Genomic DNA, 19,389 nt, shown 5'->3' on the forward strand with positions numbered 1-19,389 from the left:
GATGAGGGTATTCTAGGAAGCCCTCTTAATTTTTTTCTATTGTCCTGCCAGAGTAGATGATGTCTGGGTGTTCAAAAAATTTGTAAATGTGGCAGTTTGGGTCATGATTTAGTAGGCATGATAGTATTGGGCTGATGGTTGGGCTGGATGAGCTTAGAGATGTTTTCCAGCCTCCATGATTCTACGATAATCTAGTTTCTGGACCAAGGAATCTGAGAACTTTGTAAATGCATTCATGTTGCATGACCTTAATTAAAAAAATTCTACCTTCTCCATTCATGTTGCAGTTATAAATGTGGTGCTGCCCCGCACAAGCATCTCTTCATCAGCTGAAGCCACCAGTAGGCTGAGCAGGAACGCCTCAGCATGGTGTTTTTCAAGGTGCTGTGGATGTTGCTGCAGGGTTTTGGTGACCTGCCATGGAACCAGGCTGGCCTTGCTGACTTGGAGGGCTTTTTCTTAAAAAAAATGTAATTTTACAGTGCATAGAAAGGCTAATCTATGGTGATGGGAAGGGCATCACCTGCTCCGTGCTATATGGAGTGATGGTGGGCAGTAAGGATTTTTAAAGGATATTTCAGCCCAAATAATTTGACTGTGTTGTCATGAAAGCCTAACAAGCTAGAGGCAAAAAGCCAGATGGTTCACTTGTTGCAGAACTTGGTTTTTAGCTGGTTTAACACAGCATAGAAATATTTTTTTCTCCTTCTTTTACTTTTTCACAGGCTTGGTGAATGCCTGCTGGACTGCAGAGCTGTGTAAGCAGCAGCTATCAATGAGCCCTGATTCTTGTCAGTTTGCAAAAAAGAAAATAGAAAATGTCAACCCTTCTGCAAGAGGGAGGTTACGGAAAGAGGAAAAGAACCCAGCAGAACTGAGCTGTGCTACAAAGCCCTCCCCTCCATGTGAACTCCAGGTCCCATCCCACTCGTGTGGATAATGAATGACATTTGTGATGTCAATGGTGCTTCTTCACCTGTGAAATCATTTATGGTGCTGGAGCATCACAGGGAAGTGCTGCACCATCTCAGCTAGTGATCTCCATGCAGCTCCTTGGGCAGGTCTCCCGGTCACATAAACTACCATGACAATTGACACTAATTGGCACCCTCGATGCAGTCTCAAAGGGGAGGCTGAAGATTTAACGGGCATTGAGAGTGAATTATTCCCATTTGCCTCAAGGTGGTCCCTCCAGGGCTGTGCAGAGCCGTACAGGCAGGCCAGCGCCAGGCGCCTGAGCTGCCACCACTTGTGATGGATTTCCTTTACTCATATTTTTAAAGAGCACAAAGACAAAAGGGAGAAACGAGAAACCTGAAATAACAGGGGAAGTAAAAGAACAACGTATTGTTTCTCAAGACGCCTTGGAACTGAAGCAAATATTTTCTTCCTGGATAAACATGTGGCAAAAAGGGTGAATTCTTCACTTAAATAAATTGGTAAAAGTCTTTATTTCATGGATATAGCCAGTTCAGGTGAATTCGTGCTTAATACTAAAGGCTGCCCGTTTTTGAGAGCTAAATGATTTCACCAGCTACTAACTGATGTAATAAAGACTTTTTATCACCTAAAATGGACAGATGTTAAATTTCTCTATTATTTTCAGATAGAACCTGTTTAAAATCAAAGTGACAAAACATTCCACAGAGGAAGAGTTTAGTTCTACAACTCCGTGGCTCCTTTTTCTTTGTATTTATTATGATTTATCCTAAGTGTGAATAACAGGGATTTTTTTCTGGGCCGCAGGATTTAAAAAAAAAATAAAAGAATGCTTTGGAAATGTGTCATCTCTTTGCAGTCATAACTCAAGAGCTCAGAAAACAAGATTTCCCAGTGTTAACTACTCTCATGTTAGTTATCTATCTTTATGTCCAAGACAATTTGTTTTCAGATTGACTACAAAAGCAAGACATCACATTATTGTCTGCCTATAAAATACGTAAAGTATTGCACTACTGGGGCTCATTAGCAAAAGCATAGATGCTTTTTAGTAATCCATAAGGTGATAGCGTTAATGAATGCTCCAAATTATCCTACTAACTGTCTAAAGATTAATAATAGATATGTCTACTGCAGCAAACAAGTCTCAAATCTCTAGAGAACACTAGAGAAAGTGGATAATAATCAGAATAAGAGCACAACAGATATTCTTCTATTTGCAGTTTTCATCCTATCAACTAAATGGTGGTTACGGTTTGTGTTATGTCAGTTGTAAACAGACTGCTCTTGGAGCAAGCTTCTAGACCAAGAATACTGTACACAACTCAGCTTTTAGATAGGAAGTGAAAGTGATTTTAACTTTGACTCATGAGTTTAATGCTGCCTAATGAAGAGGCTGCCCAGGGAAGTGGTGGAGTCTCCACCCCTGGAGGTGTTCAAAAAAGGTGTAGCTGTGGCACTTCATGACATGGTTTAGGAGGCACAGTGGGGTTGGGCTGATGCTTGGACTGGGTGATCTTAGAGGTCTTTTCCAACCTTAGTGATTCTATGATTCTTTTCCAACCCTAATGATTCTATGATTCTAATTTCAGCAAAATTAAGCATCTTTACAAGACTTGAAATCTTATAGTTCAGCGACCTAAGTGGATGACCGTTCATCCATTTCAAAGGAACCTGAAAACAGGCACTGTATTCAGGTCTCTGTATTCTGGATAGTTGACAGGTTCTTGTTTTATTTCAGTCTCTAGTTTATTGGAGTATGTCAAACCCTACAGAGGAGGTACAGAGGATGAACAACATTTTAAGCTCTAATGCGTTAACTGCTCTAGTCATGAGAATGATTATAACGGAACAAATATCTCAGTGGTAAATAGGACTGGGCATCTCCAAAACCCTTAGATCATAACTGTAGAAGTTTGTTTCTCTGAGAGACATGCCACACTATTGGTTAACCTGGGTTATTGACCAGGCTTTGGAGGATGGTGTGCAGCACATCATTCTTGCTCACATAGGTAACAGGGTTCACCGGGAGTAGAGATATCCCAGTGTCAATTTTGATTGGGTCCGCGTGTCAGAAGAGTAAGTGGGTCTAGAAAAGTTGGCTGATATCAGTGCTGGCTGTTGTAGACATCTCCCAATACTTGGTCATATGGACACAATCCAGACTGGTCCATAGAGCATCCAGTGCATGATTCCCTAGGTAGCACGTTGTGGTTCCCAGCATTCTTCTGTGGACCCCAGCAGGTATAGCTTTAGCCTTTTGTTATTCTGCATCCCAGATGAAATCAAGGGCTGCACAAATATCTGAGGTCTCTACAACTGCCCTCAGACACACAGTGTAGACATTTGTGTTGTCTGTGTAGGGATAGGAAGTTGGACTCTATGAGTCTTGTGGGTGCCTTCCAACAATCATAGAACGTTCCGAGTTGGAAGGCACCCACAAGACTCATAGAGTCCAACTCCTATCCCTACACAGACAACCCAAATGTCTACACTGTGTGTCTGAGGGCATTGTCCAAACATGTATTGAATATTTTTCAGGCTTGGTGCCATGATTTCTCCTTTGGGGAGCTGTTCCAGTGCTCCAACACCCTCTGGGTGAAGAACCTTTTCCTAATGTCCAACCTAAACCTCTCCTGGACGCCTCAGTTGTCTCTGTCACTTTTTTGAATCTAATGTAATGTAACTAAACTGGCTTCTATGGAGTGTAGTGGATGTGAAGTTGTGCTTGTTGCTTAGAAATGCTTTGTTAAGGCGCATCACCTCTGACCTAGGCTTGCTTTAACGCTCATTGGATCCCTGGGAACACACTCAATTGACTCCTTTAAGCTTTGAATCTGTTTTCTTTCCTGGCAAAAGAAGGCTTGGCAATTCCTGAGCCCTGGCAAAGCCTGCAAAATGGCATGCAGTTCTGCCAAAACCTATGGTGATTTCAGGAGAGGAGAAGGTTCTCCACAAAGAGGAAGAAGGCAAATGTTACAAGACTCCTGACATGCCTTCTGCTGCTCCACCCACACTTTGGCAATGATTAAAAATGCTTTGTCCATGATAATCCAGAACAACACAATTATCTCAAACTGCAGATGAAATTATTCAAAGACAATGATTCATGACTTGCCTAGAACACAGAACAAGCAAAAAGGCAATTTAATTTGAACATGTAAGCATGCACCAGTCTCTGCACAGTTTCCCTCCAAATGGATAAGTTCTCTATTAGTTTCTGCTTATACTAAAAAGAGTTCTCAGATGGTCTTGTTTAATCAATGTCTAAATAAATACTTTCCCAGTCATTTCATAAGTTGCTACAGTGCCTCAGGAAACTCAGTGAGCATGCTTGTGGATGTAAGTTTGGTGGTGAATGGTGTAATTTTTATAGCACAGTGTTACGCTGTTTGTTCTGCATGTGGAGCACCCCGCTGGTCAAAGAGATGTGTTGATTCAAAATATGTGTCTTCCACATTCAGGATTGATTTTTCAGTGATTTGTCTGCTTCCCGAAAGGGAGTTGTAGGGTCTGAGGCCCTGATAATTTATTTTTCAGGCAGCTTGACCTACCAGGTGTAGCACCAGGTGCTTCACAGAGACCTGACACTGTCATAGACTCATAGAATGGTTTGGGTTGGAAGGGACCTTAAAACCCACCGACTTCCAGCTCTCCTGCCGTGAACAGGGACACCTCCCACTGGATCAGGTTGCTCAAATCCTCATCCAATCTAGCCTTGAATACCTCCAGGGATGGGGCAGCCACAATTTTTCTGGGCAACTTGGGCCAGGGCCTCCCCACCCTCGGTAAAACATTTCGTCCTAATATCTCATCTCAGTCTTCCCTCTTTCAGCTTAAAACCATTGCCCCTCATCTTACCCCTGCACTCCCTGATAAAGAGATGCTTCTTAGGTTTCCTATAAGCACCCTTTAAGTACTGGAAGGCTTTAAGTACTGTCCTGCTGGATCACCTGAGACACAGCTTCTCTCATCCTCCACACCTTGAATTCTCTATCTGTCAAATTAGGGCATGAGACATAGATCATGTTGTAAAACCCTGAAGTACGTAGAGGAGAGGATATCCATAATGCTAGATAACTACTGTTACGTAGACTCTAAATAATTTTTATATGTACTCTAACTCATTGATTGCCTTGGCTGACCATTAGAAAACAGTATCCAACCCTTCGTATTTGACCCTGACCTGCTGATTCAGGTGATATGCATATTAGATATTCCTTAAGACTACATTCTTTCATTAATCCTGATGAAAATTGATTTCTAAAGGAAACTTCCCTATCCTGACAGGGCTCTAGGGAACTTCACTGTATAAAATGGCATAATAATATTCAAAGTCAAACCCAAATATGAACATTTAGCAGAAGTTCAAAAACATTTAAATTACAAGAACTCAGTGGCTGAAACCATAGGGAGCTTACTGTTCACACACTATTGAACGTAAAATAAAAAGGGCACTTCTTTATTTTAAAGTATGAGTACTTGTTATTTTTAAGTAGGATTAAGTATCTGGACTTGCAATTACACAATGGAAAATCCCTTTTTTATTGGTAAGATTTTAATTAAGTACCTTGATTTCTATAAATGGGAGCTTCATTTGACACTTGCGGCCAACTTTGAATATGTGCTAATAGAAACTGAGTAAATTCTGCTGAACTACATAATGATGAGTGCTACTCAAAGAGAAGCCTGCCTCCAATTTCAGTTCCTTTAGTGAAAATCTGAAATAAGCACATTAAAGTCAATGTTGTGTTCGTAGAAGTCAGAGTAAGAACTGAGCCATGCCTGTGTGCATTAGTTTTTGTACAGTATTGAGATTTTGTATTGGTGGATACTGTGGAAATGTACATAAGAATGAAAACATTTTTAAAGCCCTGTTACATATAGGTGACTTTAAAAGGAGTAAAGCTGTGAAAGCCTTTCCTGTCCAGTTTTTTAGCCATGTATCTTCCTTTCTGGCAAGAAAGCCTGTGGGGATGATTGTCACTTGTGCAGGAACCAGTGAAGAAAAAGGAATCATCATGCATATCTACCTTCAGAGGTGGTTTATTGCCTTAGGTTTGTAGATGCCAGTATTTCTTTTCTTAGCTTTGAGTTTTAAACATAAAGTACATATGTGGATACCTTTATTTTGGCTGAGAGAGTTGAGGTTGTTCAGCCTGGAGAAGAGAAGGCTCCAGGAAGGTCTTAGAGCAGCTTCCAGTATGGAAAGGGGAGAAAGGAAAGCTGGGGAGGGGTTTCTTGATCAGGGAGTGCAGGGATAGAATGGGGTGGAGCAGTTTGAAGCTGAAAGATGGGATATTGAGAAGGGATTTTAGACAGAAAATTTTCTTGTGAGGGTGGGGAGGCCCTTGCCCAGGCTGCCCAGAGCAGTGGTGACTGCCCCATCCCCAGAGGTGTTCAAGGCCAGGTTGGATGGGGCTTGGAGCAACCTGATCCAATGGGAGGTGTCCCTGCCCATGGCAGGGGGTGGGATTGGATGGGCTTTAAGGTCCCTTCTTACCCAAATCATTCTATGATTCTGTGATTTTGTTAAATTATGCTGATGATTTGACCTGTACACATTGACATATTAACCTAATGAGAGATTCTTACTGTGCCTTCATTAGACAAAATTGTGTAAAGCAGATATTTACAAAACATTGACTCATGCATCCAATAAAGGATGACACATGTCTCTGGGATAGATTTCTTAATATTTTTATGTTACATATTGTAAAGGAAAGATACAACTACAGAGCATTTAGTACGTCCTGCAACTTTATTAACAACTGCAATTTTTAATTACATGAAAGGATAATTCAGTGACAAGAGTTTTCCCTTTTCCAACAGCTAATGAGCAGCAGAAGCATTATATAATGAAAATGAAAACTACAATTACTCGACAATGTCTTTTATTAATACATAATTTTTTTACTCCTTCTATTGCTTATTTCTCCTCTGAGTTTGATGGGACACACATGTACGTGTGGTGAAGTTCTTCTCACTTGCTTTTAACTGCTTGAAATACAAACATCTTCATCAAACCACATGTCCGGTTGGAGTCTGGACTCACACTAAACAGCAAAGAGTAAGGTGCAATTAGTCTGATTGTTTTATATTCCTTTTCCTCCCTTCCCCACCACACGCATCCTGTGTGCTTTGCATCCATTCTCCTACCATGTATTGTAGCAGCATCCTTTCCCTCCCAGATGGCTCTTCATCATGTACACAACTTTAATGAACTATATCCTAAGGTGGCTTGAGGAAGATTTCCCATGAGGCTGTGAAAAAAAGTAAGAGATAAGAAAAGTTCTTTCAGAAACTGGCGGCTCACACGTTTCATTGGGCAGAAGTACTGTTTTTTCACAATGAAAATTACAATGGAGATTCCTAATTATTGACTCTTGCAGCAACTGTAAAGTATTGGTGATAGTTCCAGATAATTCATTGAGGGAAAGGTGCAAACGATAATAATAATCAATGCTTGGGTTTTGTGATTAGTCGTGGCTGGTTATCTATATCATACAGCATGGATTTTAACTTCTGAGTGAATATGTTTTGCACTTGGGCTTGGATGGAGGAAGTTTCTAGAGACTGAATTCTCGTTGCTAGACAGGAAACAAATGAGAAGGAACTGGAATGTTATAGGAAACTCTGTGCCAACCAATTTTTTATCTAATGAGTGTTTCTAGATTAAATTTTTTTCCCCTCTGACCTTTACACTAAATTTTAAGCTGAAAGTGGTGGATTGAGATGAGATCTTAGGCAGAAGTGTTTTCCTGTGTGGGTGGGGAGGCCCTGGCCCAGGTTGCCCAGAGCAGTGGTGGCTGCCCCATCCCTGGAGGTGTTCAAGGCCAGGTTGGATGAGGATTTGAGCAAACTGACCCAGTGGGAGGTGTCCCTGCCTATGGCAGTGGCTGGCACTGGATGGGCTGTAAAGACCCTTCCATCCCAAACCATTTCACAAGCCTATGATTCTATGAAAATAACTGGATGTATGTGGTCTCGGTGTGTAAGAAAAGGGAAAAATGATAGCCATTCTCCCTAGCCTTCATTAAGAACATGTTTTCTCAAGTCCTGGTGCACCAGAGGTACAGAAGGAGGGAGGGGAGCATGGTACAGCGATGCATGGGGTTGCCTACTTGGGATTTATACATAATGAAGTTGTCTAATCAGTGCCAATTGAATTGAAAACCCATGAACTATGAGATACTAGTGTTGTATGCAGCACTCCTGAACCTGTTCTAATCAAAAGTCAGGATGAGGGAAGATAGACAGATTTGCACTAAAATGAAGGAGAACCCCCCACTCTTTCTAAGCAATAATCCATCTTGACGAAATCAGAGCAATCATGAAAATGAACTGTGTGTACCAGAGCGAGGTCACTACAACAACCTGCATGGAGCTCGATTGTCTCCAACGGTCATTATAGCTTTTCTTTGCATATTGGCCTTCATTTCTGTCACACATGCATTTAGAGCTCTGGGCAGATATTGACAAAGATCTGAATATCTTGCACCTCTGCTGCCTAATTACAGTGGTGACAGCAGAAGACAAAGGATATACATGAAATTTGAACAAGGTGTTAAACCATAATAACATGTGTTCACACCGTGCCCCATTCCTATATATGGTACGAAAAGATACCACTAATTAAGGTTACTTTGTTAGACTGATAGGTAATTACTGGAGCAAAACTTGTAACCTCCTGGCCCTTAGCATTAAAAGGTCAAAAATAATGGTGTAGTCCTTTAAATTTCTATGAGGAATGGCAAACGAATACCAAGTATTCATTACCAAAAGTAACCCAACGCAGAGGAATTTTAAGTTTCTATTCACACTCCTTATTGCTTCTTAAAGAGCACTGCTTAGATTCATATTTCTTTCAGCTTACAGGACATTCTGAATTTAATCTCCCTCTAGCTACCAGTCTTCAGTGATTTCAGCTGTGGGTCAAGAAAGTTAAACCTGATAACCGCTCTGTTGTGGCCTTTCTGCTTTAGAGGTCAATGAAAAGTTTCTCAGGAGGCATCATTCAAAAATAATATCTACTTTTACATGAGAGATTTAAGTTAGACTTTGATTTCCTCCTCCCCCCCTTTGACTTGGAGATTTCTCTTTGATTAAAGAAGTACTAAATGCTGAAAACCTGCTGGAGGACACCTCTCTCTTAAAGAGCCACCATCACCTCAAAGCTCATGTCTGTAACATGAACAAGGATTTTGTTGGTCCAACAAGAAATAAACATTGCAGACAACTGCTAGGAAAAACTGGTGACATTAGGGGGCCTATTAACACTCCGTCAAATTAACAATATATTTCTAATTCCCTTGAGTGTCAGATGTGTTTTTCTTATAATATTGGCTGTTTCTCTCCTGCATTAATGAGGTGGACTGCTGCCAAAAATATGTAAATGGAAATCCAATGGACCTGCCTTTGTAAATTCAGATATCTGGGAATTCACTCATAAGTGAGAGTGGAAACACCCCCAAACCAACTCAAACAGTCATTTGGAAGCAAATCCTGTGCTGTTAGATTGCTTGCACCAGTGCTGGAAAACATCAATATGTAAATACCTTGCACTCTAAACTCCTGAAGCCTGTATTATCTGAGTTTTTAGAGTGGATGTGTCAGGTCCCCTTTAGACTCTCCCCCAAATTTAAATATAGATCTGCAATCAAATTATAGAGCTTTCCCTAGGAAACAGCAAGTCATGTAGTTGCCAGATAATGTAGACAAACAATTCACTTTTCCTTGCCTCTTCCACTCTTTCCGAATTGGAAAAATATTTCTGAAGTTGAAAACCATGCCTTAAAGCAGAAGAGAAACATACACATCTCTACACACATACAAAAAACGTATTTAATATAGCAACAGATTGTAGTTCTCCTTAGAAACAAAGCAAAGCAACAATAATGCTACACAAAACACTGGCAAACACCACACAAACCTGCTCAGTGGCCCCTACTAAATCTGGGGTTAGGCGTTAAGACACAGGGTATTGGAAACAACTCCATCTCCGCCTCTCCATAACCCCTTTTCCATATGTTCTTTATTTCTGGTTACCTTCCAGCTGCCAGATGTTCCTTCCCACTACCACCACCCTGGACCTGCAACCTCTTTTTCTGGGCAGAAATAATAGCATGCAGGTTTCAAGAATATTTGCCTTTATTTGATGCTATTCTTGTCCTACTCATGCCATGGCTCCAATCTCTCTGAAAATTACATGGTAGATGATCTTCATTTGAAAGTGGCTATATTGGACATAGATGTGTAGATTTTAAGGCCAGCAGGGACCAATATCCCTATTTACACCAGATTTCTGTGTGAGAATATTGCAGATTTTCCACAGTGATGCAACAGGCCAGAACGTTACCAGCAGGTCAAGGGAGTTGATTCTGTGAGACCACACCTGGAATACTGCGTCCAGCTCTGGAGCCCTCAACACAGGAAAGACGTGGACCTGTTGGAGTGGGTCCAGAGGAGGCCTCTAAAATGATCAAAGGTCTGGAACACCTCTCCTGTGAAGACAGGTTCAGAGAGTTGGGGTTGTTCAGCCTGGAGAAGAGAAGACTCCGAGGAGACCGTATTGTGGCCTGTCAATACTTAAAGGCGGCTTGTGTGAAAGATGGGGGAAAAACTTTTTAGCAGGGCCTAATGTTTTTTTTACCAGGGGTAATGGTTTTCAACTAAAAGAGGAGAGGTTTAGACTAGATATCAGGAAGAAATTTTTTTGCTGAGGGTGGTGAAACACTGGCACAGGTTGTGCAGAGAGATGGGAGATGCCCAATCCTTAGAAACATTCAAGGTCAGGTTGGATGGGGCTCTGAGAAACCTGATAGGGCTGAAGATGTCTCTGCTCACTACAGGGCAGGGTTGGACTGGATGACCTTCATGATCCCTTCCAACCCAAACCATTCTATGATTCAAGCCCCACATCCCTGATGGCAGGCAGGCTAATGGGCACACTTGTTCAAATGGATCAACTAACCCTTAACTCTTCCCCCACTAGAATCTTGGCTATTTTATTAGATGTGAGCAGAGGGGGCCCCTGACCAGTGCACTCCCCGTGACTGCACCTCCCCACACTGATACAGATGCCCAGCTTTTTCCTGTTACTCCCAAGTGCCACCTCACTACTCTTAACATACGAAAAGAAGGGAGAAATTGTCAAATAATAATGCAATTCCCCATCTCTCCAGTTAGATAAAAAAGGTTCCAGTTTCTGGAGACTATCATTTACTTTTTGCTGCTCTCATGCAGTAGGATCCAAATCATGCTGTTTTTTTATGAAAGATTAATGTAAATTGTATGAAATGTCATGCAGTGTTTCCTTGAAGTGTACATGCTAAATTGCCATTCAGGAATTCATACCTTTCAGTGGGGGGAAAGAAGAAAAGTTTCGTTCCTATTTGAAACAAGTGGCTGTGATATAAACACAGACCAAGGAATATAAAATAAAAAGATGGAAGAAGTAGTTACATTTTTATCCCATTTAGATACTTGAGCTGCCGCTAAATGTGTAGCAGGATTTGCAAAAGCACATAAGTGTTAACCAATGATTTTCAAAATGAAAATGCTTTAAAAATTAATAGAATGGTAGATTTCTCTCATAGTAGAGATGGTATTTCTCCTTTAAAAGAAGTTCAAGTCTTGTCTGAGCTCTCAGTGTGTTTTGCATTTCTGAACACTCCAAAACACAAATTCAGGAGAAGTTTTACCAAGGTTTACATAATTTCATGTTTTCAGCAGATACATGGGACCCAGCTGCAGCTGGGGTATATCTTTATATGGCTATTTTTTTTGGTATAATAAGCAAATTCCACACCAAAATGAAATACTGTTTGAGGAAGGAAAATCTTCTCAAAAGTGAAATAGCTGGTTAGCAGAGATCCAGTTTAGACCAGTTGAGTATCAGTTGTGCAACTGTAGACTGTAAAACCAAATCCATTTGTTGCACAATACCTGACTCCAGTGGCTTTACACCAAGGATGCATTTACTAACAGTGCATTTGGTATCCAAGAGCTCTACAAAAACATTTTCTAAGCCAGCCCTGACCTTGTCTTACAGTAACTCATCAGAAATCCACAAAGCAGTGAAATGCAATTGTTGGGATAGGATCTCATGGAGAAGTGGAGCTCTGTCATAAAGCAAAATTTAGACCCTGTGTTTCCTGTAAGACATGAATCTCGTAATAATCTTTCTGGCTGCTTTGGGTGAGATTCTGATTTCCATTATATTGGTTTTTTTTGGTCTGTGATTTTAGTCATTTTTCCCTTTGTGAATAGAAACCTTTTTTTTTTATTTTTCATTGTATAAAACTACAATTTAAATGACCTCCCTACCTGTCTTGATTACTGTAACCACTGAGAACTTGCAAGCAGGTACTCAGAGCTCTTCAGCACTCAATATACATTTTATAACGAATCTTAAACTATGACAGTTGCAGTTATTCTTTTAAATATTTTTACATCATCGCCACTAACCTGTGAAGGGATTTAATCTGGAATAAGAGGTTTTCCTTCCTGGCTCATCTTCGTATGTTCTATCCACTTGATACCCTAGGAGAAGAGTAATGGCCATGTGTGCCTGAAGGTGCTGAAACCCATCATAATGGCTTTTGAATGATGATTAAACTGTTCAGACCACCAGAAAATAAATCTCGCTCTTGAAGAGGAACCATTATAGACCCACAAACAGCTGAAGTGAAACCCAAAGGGAATAAAGAAAATGATTTGCAAAAACATGTTTTTCTGCTGTGCAAACACCAATTTCCCCACTTAGTTTCCTCAAGTTTGCTCCCTGTGCAAGGGCCTCTGCTCACTGAATAATCTTATATCTAAGTTTCTCCCCTAAGGGATCATCAATATCAACAGATCTCCCTAGTCTCAGAAAGCAACTTTGAAGAGGTCTCTTGGGACAAAGCCGGGAAGTGGGTTTCATGATCATTCATATCGTAATACCTTGGAAATGCCTAGGCTAACTGGTTTAGCCCCAAAATAAAATCATTTGTGCAGACCCGGAAAGTTGTAATGACAGGGAGTGGCCTCATTGGGCCCTCTTCATGCACCAGAGAGCTGAATCATATTTTATTCTTTGGCATCAGTGAGTCATAACTAAGAAAAAGGGACATGGCAAGGCTACAGATGAATAATTTACATAGGGCATTACACAGGATGTGAGAAATAAAAGATTGAAATATAAAACCTTGTGGCAACTTCGTGCATGTATTCAGGAAATTTGCAAATTATTTTCTTAGCTAAAAACAATCATTAAGATAACTCGTTACTAACAGCATAGTCATAGAATCATAGAAAGGCTTGCGTTGGAAAGGACCTCAAAGCCCATCCAGTTCCAAACTCACCTCCCACTGGATCAGGTTGCTCCAAGCCCCGTCTAACCTGGCCTTGAACACCTCCAGGGATGGAGCAGCCACCACTGCTCTGGGCAGCCTGGGCCAGGGCCTCACCACCCTCACAAGGAACAATTTCTTCCTAAGATCTCATCTCAATCTCCCCTCTTTCAGCTTAAAAGCATTCCCTCTTGTCCTATCCTTGCTCTCCCTGATCAAGAGCCCCTCCCCAGCTTTCCTGGAGCCCCTTTCAATACTGGAAGCTGCTCTAAGGTCTTTCCAGAGCTTTCTCTTCTTCTGGCTGAACAACCCTGACTCTTCCTATTTAGGAGGTGCTCCAGCCCTTGGATGACCTTCATGGACTCCTCTGGACTCGCTCCAACAGCTCCGTGTCTTTCCTGTGTGAAAGGCTGACAGTCAAATGCAGCAGTAGCATAAGGAGGCAGTTCTTTATTGAAGTACGTACAACCTGCCTTTCTCTCATGAGTGATGAATTTTGGCCTCTGGATCTGTTGTACTACAGTTAAGTACTCTTTTCATAAATAATGGATAAATTTGTATGAAGATCTTTGGATTGCTAAAGACAATGCTGCAGAATGAGAAATGCCCCTCAGGGAGATCTATATGATTAACCAAACTATAGGACCACTTCACACTGAATTCAGTTTATAAAAAATGCAGGAGTGTTGATCTATCTGCAATGGATTATGATAAAAGCATTACATACAAGTGTCCAAGGTCTGTAAAAATGGAGCCTGTCCTTTGGATCCCATGGGTACCAAAGTTTACTCCAAGCCAATTAAAATGTATCACTGCTTCCCATGAAAAAACAAATGTGATATTCTCAAAGTATTGCTGAAAGCATTTCTTACAAGATCTAGGATGCTGCAGCATCATAGCATCATAAAATGCTTTGTGTTGGAGGGGGTGTTCACAGGTCATCCAGTAATGCCCCCCTGCAGAAGCAGGGGTATTTTTAACCAAATCAAGTTGCTCAGAGCCCCATCTAACCTGACCTTGATTGTTTCTGGGGATGGAGTCTCCACCACCTCCCTGGGCAACCTGTGCCAGTGTTTTAACACCCTTGTTATGAAAAACTTCTTTATCTAGTCTCCCTTCCCTTAGTTTGAAACCATTACTCCTTGTTCTGTCACAAAAGGCCTTGCTAAAAAGTCTGTCCTCATCTTTCCTGTAACCCCTTTCACTCCTGGAAGCTGCTCTAAGGTCTCCTCAGAGCCTTCTCTTCTCCAGGCTGTTCAACCCCAACTCTTTCAAAGTATAGAGAAGAAAATACTGGTTGCACAGACTAAAATTTTCTCAAGGTGACCAGGCTTTGGCTGGAACTTGGCTATGATAATTGCTGAAGAATCTCGTATGTCAACAAGGAACGTGAGGGAATATTCAAGAAAAAGAAAGCAGCTCTGTGCTCCTGAGGACAAAAATAGATTAATTGCCCCAAAGTGTTTGCACCACATATTAAAACTGTCTAGCTCAGCTATTATGCTTACCTGGTATGTCAAAAGCATCTGTCACTCTGTTATATCATTGCTCAGAGATGGCACTCAGGCCTTTCTTTTTAGGAAAACAGACTTCATTTTATGAACTTCAATCAATTCCCCTGTTGTGCCTTTTCTCCTTCAGGCCAAAGCTCCCCAATTTCAGTACTAATTATTCTTATTACAAAAGCCCCTTAGGTCCTGCTCAGGCTGCAGTGCCTGGGGGTGTGCTAAAGCGGGATTGGAAACACTCCCAGTGCCAAAGAATTTACAATTACTTTAAGGCAGGATGCAACAAGTGGGTATATGAGACAATAATTAAGGTGAGGGGATTGGAGAGGAAACCAGTAGTATCAACATGTGGTCACACTGATGAGCTCCACACAACCTAGTGGTTTAGAGTGAGCTGCAAATTTGTTTTATAATGCCGAGAAATAAGCAAATAAAATAGACACAGTCATGATTTAGAGCTTAGGCTGTTGTCTTTAAAAAAATAATCTGAAAGGTATGGCTTGCAAAACTCAATTATATTTACCAAAGTGCCATCTGAATTCTTCATCTTAGGGAGAGTGATGGCTAAAGTTGGGAAAGTTTAAAGGGCTTGGGTACCATCTAATAAACTCTCAGCAGGGCAGCACTGTTCAGGCAAATAAGATAGTTTTTGTTATGAGCTCTGTAAGATATTCTTCCCCCAGGGAAGCTTGGATGGAAGTTTGGAATAATTTTTTTACTGAAAGACTGGTGAAGCACTTGCAAAAGCTGCCCGGGGCAGTGGTGGATTTTCTGTCCCTGGAGGTGTTCAAAAACCACGTGGATGTGGTGCTCTGGGACATGGTTTAGTGGGCAGGCTGCTATAGTGTTGATCGTTAGACTGGATGATCTTAGAGGTCTTTTCCAATCTCAATGATTCTATGACCCATTGAAATACAGTCCGGAAGAATAGAAGTCTTAAAACCAGTAAAGCTTAGCAAGGTATATTTGTACAAATCACATTGGTGTGATCCTGTCCAAAATTGTTTGATTTTCTCCTTCTGGCACATTGGCCAAAACTTTTACTGGCTTGCATGGTGTAGGACCAAGATATTTGTCTGCTCAAGCAGTCACATATATATAATTTCTCACAGTATTTTAAGTCATGTCAGGCAAGGAACAGACCTTAGGCCAATGTAAACTGGCATGGATCTAGGATAGCTGAGACCATCTGCAGATTTGCGAAGGAGAAAATCGTTCACTGATTTCATGGGAACTGGGATGGACAGTATCACAGAAAGAGAAAATGAAGGATGGTGAAGGCACATGTTTGCAATATCCCAGCTGCAAGGGAAATGACGCATCAGTTTTTCATTTTCAGAGAGAAGGTGTCTTATCCTGTGGTCATCAAGACAGGTTATTTGGACATGACTGAGAAGTGAAACAAGCTCCAAGACAAAATGGTCCCTTGGAATCTACTAAAACTAAGAAAAGTGATCTGCAAGAAACTGGAAGATTAAAAATGTATTTATGTCTGCCACTCAATATAATTTAATGTAGCAAACAGCAAATACTCAGAGTGAATATATGAGAGCAGAAACAGTGCAGGTATTAATATATCTGCTCTTCCCACAGATTGGCAAGCAGCCTAAATCCACTGCTACCTGAAATGATGCCAACCTGTTCAGCACATCTGAATTTAAAACTAATCTCTTATTTACAATCAAAGCATCTACAAAGCTGGTGCATGTAATGGGTTTTATTATACTGCATTAAAGATTGTTGTTGAAATTTGCATTTCCAATGACCAATTAGTATATTTATTTATTAGAATTTAGTCATGCTATTTCTAGTAAATGAAATGTAGTGTGTAAGAACATAAATAGGATTATTAGCTACATTCCTCTCTTCCCTCTTTTATGGGTTACATTATTTTTGCACAAATGCCAGGACTTTTTTCAGTAAAAATTAAGTTTGATGAAGACTTGCCCACTCTCCAAAGCTGTGATGACATTCAGCATGATTGCAAGTTACACCACATTAAAAAAGACGTTTCTCTGAGAGCAGTGGTTAAAATCCAGATGCCTACATTTATTTACATTTGCAATGCCTGTGCCATGTGTCTCATGATACAGCGAACTGCTAAATTTTGGAATGAAAATGTATCTATGTTAAATGTCACAGGAAATTGTAGCATTGATTAATAAGTGCAGAATACATAATTAGAAAAAAAAAAGTTGCTCCTGGTAAAACTGCTGTGTGTGTTTAAATTCTCATTCATTTTTTTTCAAAGAATGAGTGGATTAAAATAAATAGATGGATCACAGAATGAAATTTGCTCTTCCCTTTAACGTGAGTGCAAGGTCCTGCAACTGGGTCAGCGCAAACCCAAGCACAAATACAGACTGGATGGAGAATGGACTGAGAATAGCCCTGAAGAGAAGGACTTGGGGTGCTGGTGGATGAGAAGTTCAACGTGAGCTGGCAATGTGTGCTTGCAACCCAGAAAGCCGATCATGTCCTGGGCTGCATCAAAAGAAATGTGGCCAGCAGGGAGAGGGAGGGGGTTCTGCCCCTCTGCTCTGCTCTGGTGAGGCCTCACCTGAAATCCTACATTCAGTTTTGGAGTCCTCAGCACAGGAAGAACATGGAGCTGTTGGAGTGAGTCCAGAGGAGGCCACGAAGATGATCTGAGGGTTGGAGCACCTTCCATACAAGGACAGGCTGAGAGAGTTGGGGTTGTCCCACCTTGAGAAGAGAAGGCTCCAGGGAGACCTCAGAGCAGCTTCCAGTACTGAAAGGGGCTGCGGGAAAGTTGGGGAGAGGCTCTTGATCAGGGATGGCAGGGATAGCATTGTTCCTGAACAATATATGTAAAACAGGAGACAGATTATTTCCATCATTATCTTGTTGATTAAGCTTCCAAATACAGAGAAAAAATTCTTTGTTCTGTTTTGCTTCCAAATTACAGTTATGAATTAAATGACAGCCTAAGCGACTAGAGAGTAGAAGTTTTTAAGTAAAGCTTTGGCACATTTTCATTAGTTAGGAGTCTGTAAATAACAAAAATCAGGGTGACAAATGAAAAGGATGAGACTCATGGGGTTCTGCATCAAACTGGAAAATTCTTAACATCTAGGATTTTTTTTCAGCTCCCCATCTCTTTTGCTTCTTGCAGCATCTCCTTCCCTGCTGCTTTCCACATGAAGGTGTTGGGGTGCTTTTAAAACATGAATAAATTGTAAAAGTATGCATACATGAGACCAATGGATCCTTTTCCCAGATGGATATGCTATCATCAGTGCCTTAGTCTCCAGAAACTAGAAAAAATCAGCGTTATCATGGAAGTTTTGTGAGCCTTGATGCTGACCAGAAGTCCTTCTCTTAATAAAGTCTTCAAAACAAGTGTGCCTACTCCAGGATAAGTTCTACATCTGACAAAACCTCTTATGAACCTTGAATGTTTTGTCAGTCCTTAGACACATGGAATCTGGAGAAACATCACTTATGTAAAGTGATATGTAATATGCTTGTAATCAACCATTTTAGCTGGGAATAGTTAAAGGGGTTGTTAAAACAAAGGAGAAAATGATACACTTCCACGTACTTATAATTTGAGGTGGTTGTGCGTGATTTTTGGCAGAAAGAAAGTGAGGGTTTGATAGGATGGATGGCAGCTTTAAACAGAGGTCTCTTTTTGCATCTATTTTATGATGACTATATTTTCCCTAATGCTATACTGTAAACCAGCTTCACAGAAGTCTACAGCTGGGAATGGCATCAAGAATATAATGTACTCTCTGCAGATCAGGGCTCTGTTTCTTTCTTTTTTACTCTAATCCAGTAAAAGGGTCTTGTTTGAATTCAAATGTCAGGTCACCTGTGCTGGGTAATTCAAGTAGTTTGTTGTTTCTCCGTAGCAGCCAGGTTGAGGCAAGAGCAGCAGTGCTTTTTCTTATCTAATCACTCTCCTTGCTTACTTCAAGATGTATTAGAGAAAATGACATTTGAATACCAAGAAGAGCTCCTCTGCTTCACTCTATATATCACTATGAGCCAAAAAAATGATGAAGGGCAACTCCTATTTACATTCCAAACTGATTTTTTTAAAATGAGATCTCAATTTTAGCATGCATATTCAAAGCCATTAGTCTCTTTACTTGCAAATGTAAGCAGAAATCGTTTAGTCATGAAAATATCCAGAGAGAAAACAATCCAGCAAAGCTATGCTTAGATTTCAAGATGTTCAAATGGATCATAATGAAAGAAATTTTTGGAGTTCAAAGCACTAAGCAAGTACTTTGCTCTTGACAACCATTACTTACATGTTTGCCAATCATTTCATTACAGGGATCTGAAAATAGACGTGACTCTACTGGTAAAGCTCTGATAAAGTCATCCAGGATGCTTTTCATGTTGGCTGCCAGAGCTTCCAAGCGACTAGTATAATCTTTCCAGTGGTCATTATAAGCTGCTTTGAAGAAGTGTCCTATCAAGCGAGCAAACTCCCTGTCACCAAATATGCACCATCTCTGTCACTCTTGATGCACTTTACACACTTTGTGTAATTTCCTTGTAACTTCAAGTGCATTGACACGTGCTCTGCCCACTTGGTAAGCAGTGATGAAGCAAATGCTTGTTACACATAC

Source organism: Phaenicophaeus curvirostris, chromosome 9 (assembly GCF_032191515.1).
Source record: "Phaenicophaeus curvirostris isolate KB17595 chromosome 9, BPBGC_Pcur_1.0, whole genome shotgun sequence".
In the NCBI taxonomy this organism is placed as follows: Eukaryota; Metazoa; Chordata; class Aves; order Cuculiformes; family Cuculidae; genus Phaenicophaeus; species Phaenicophaeus curvirostris.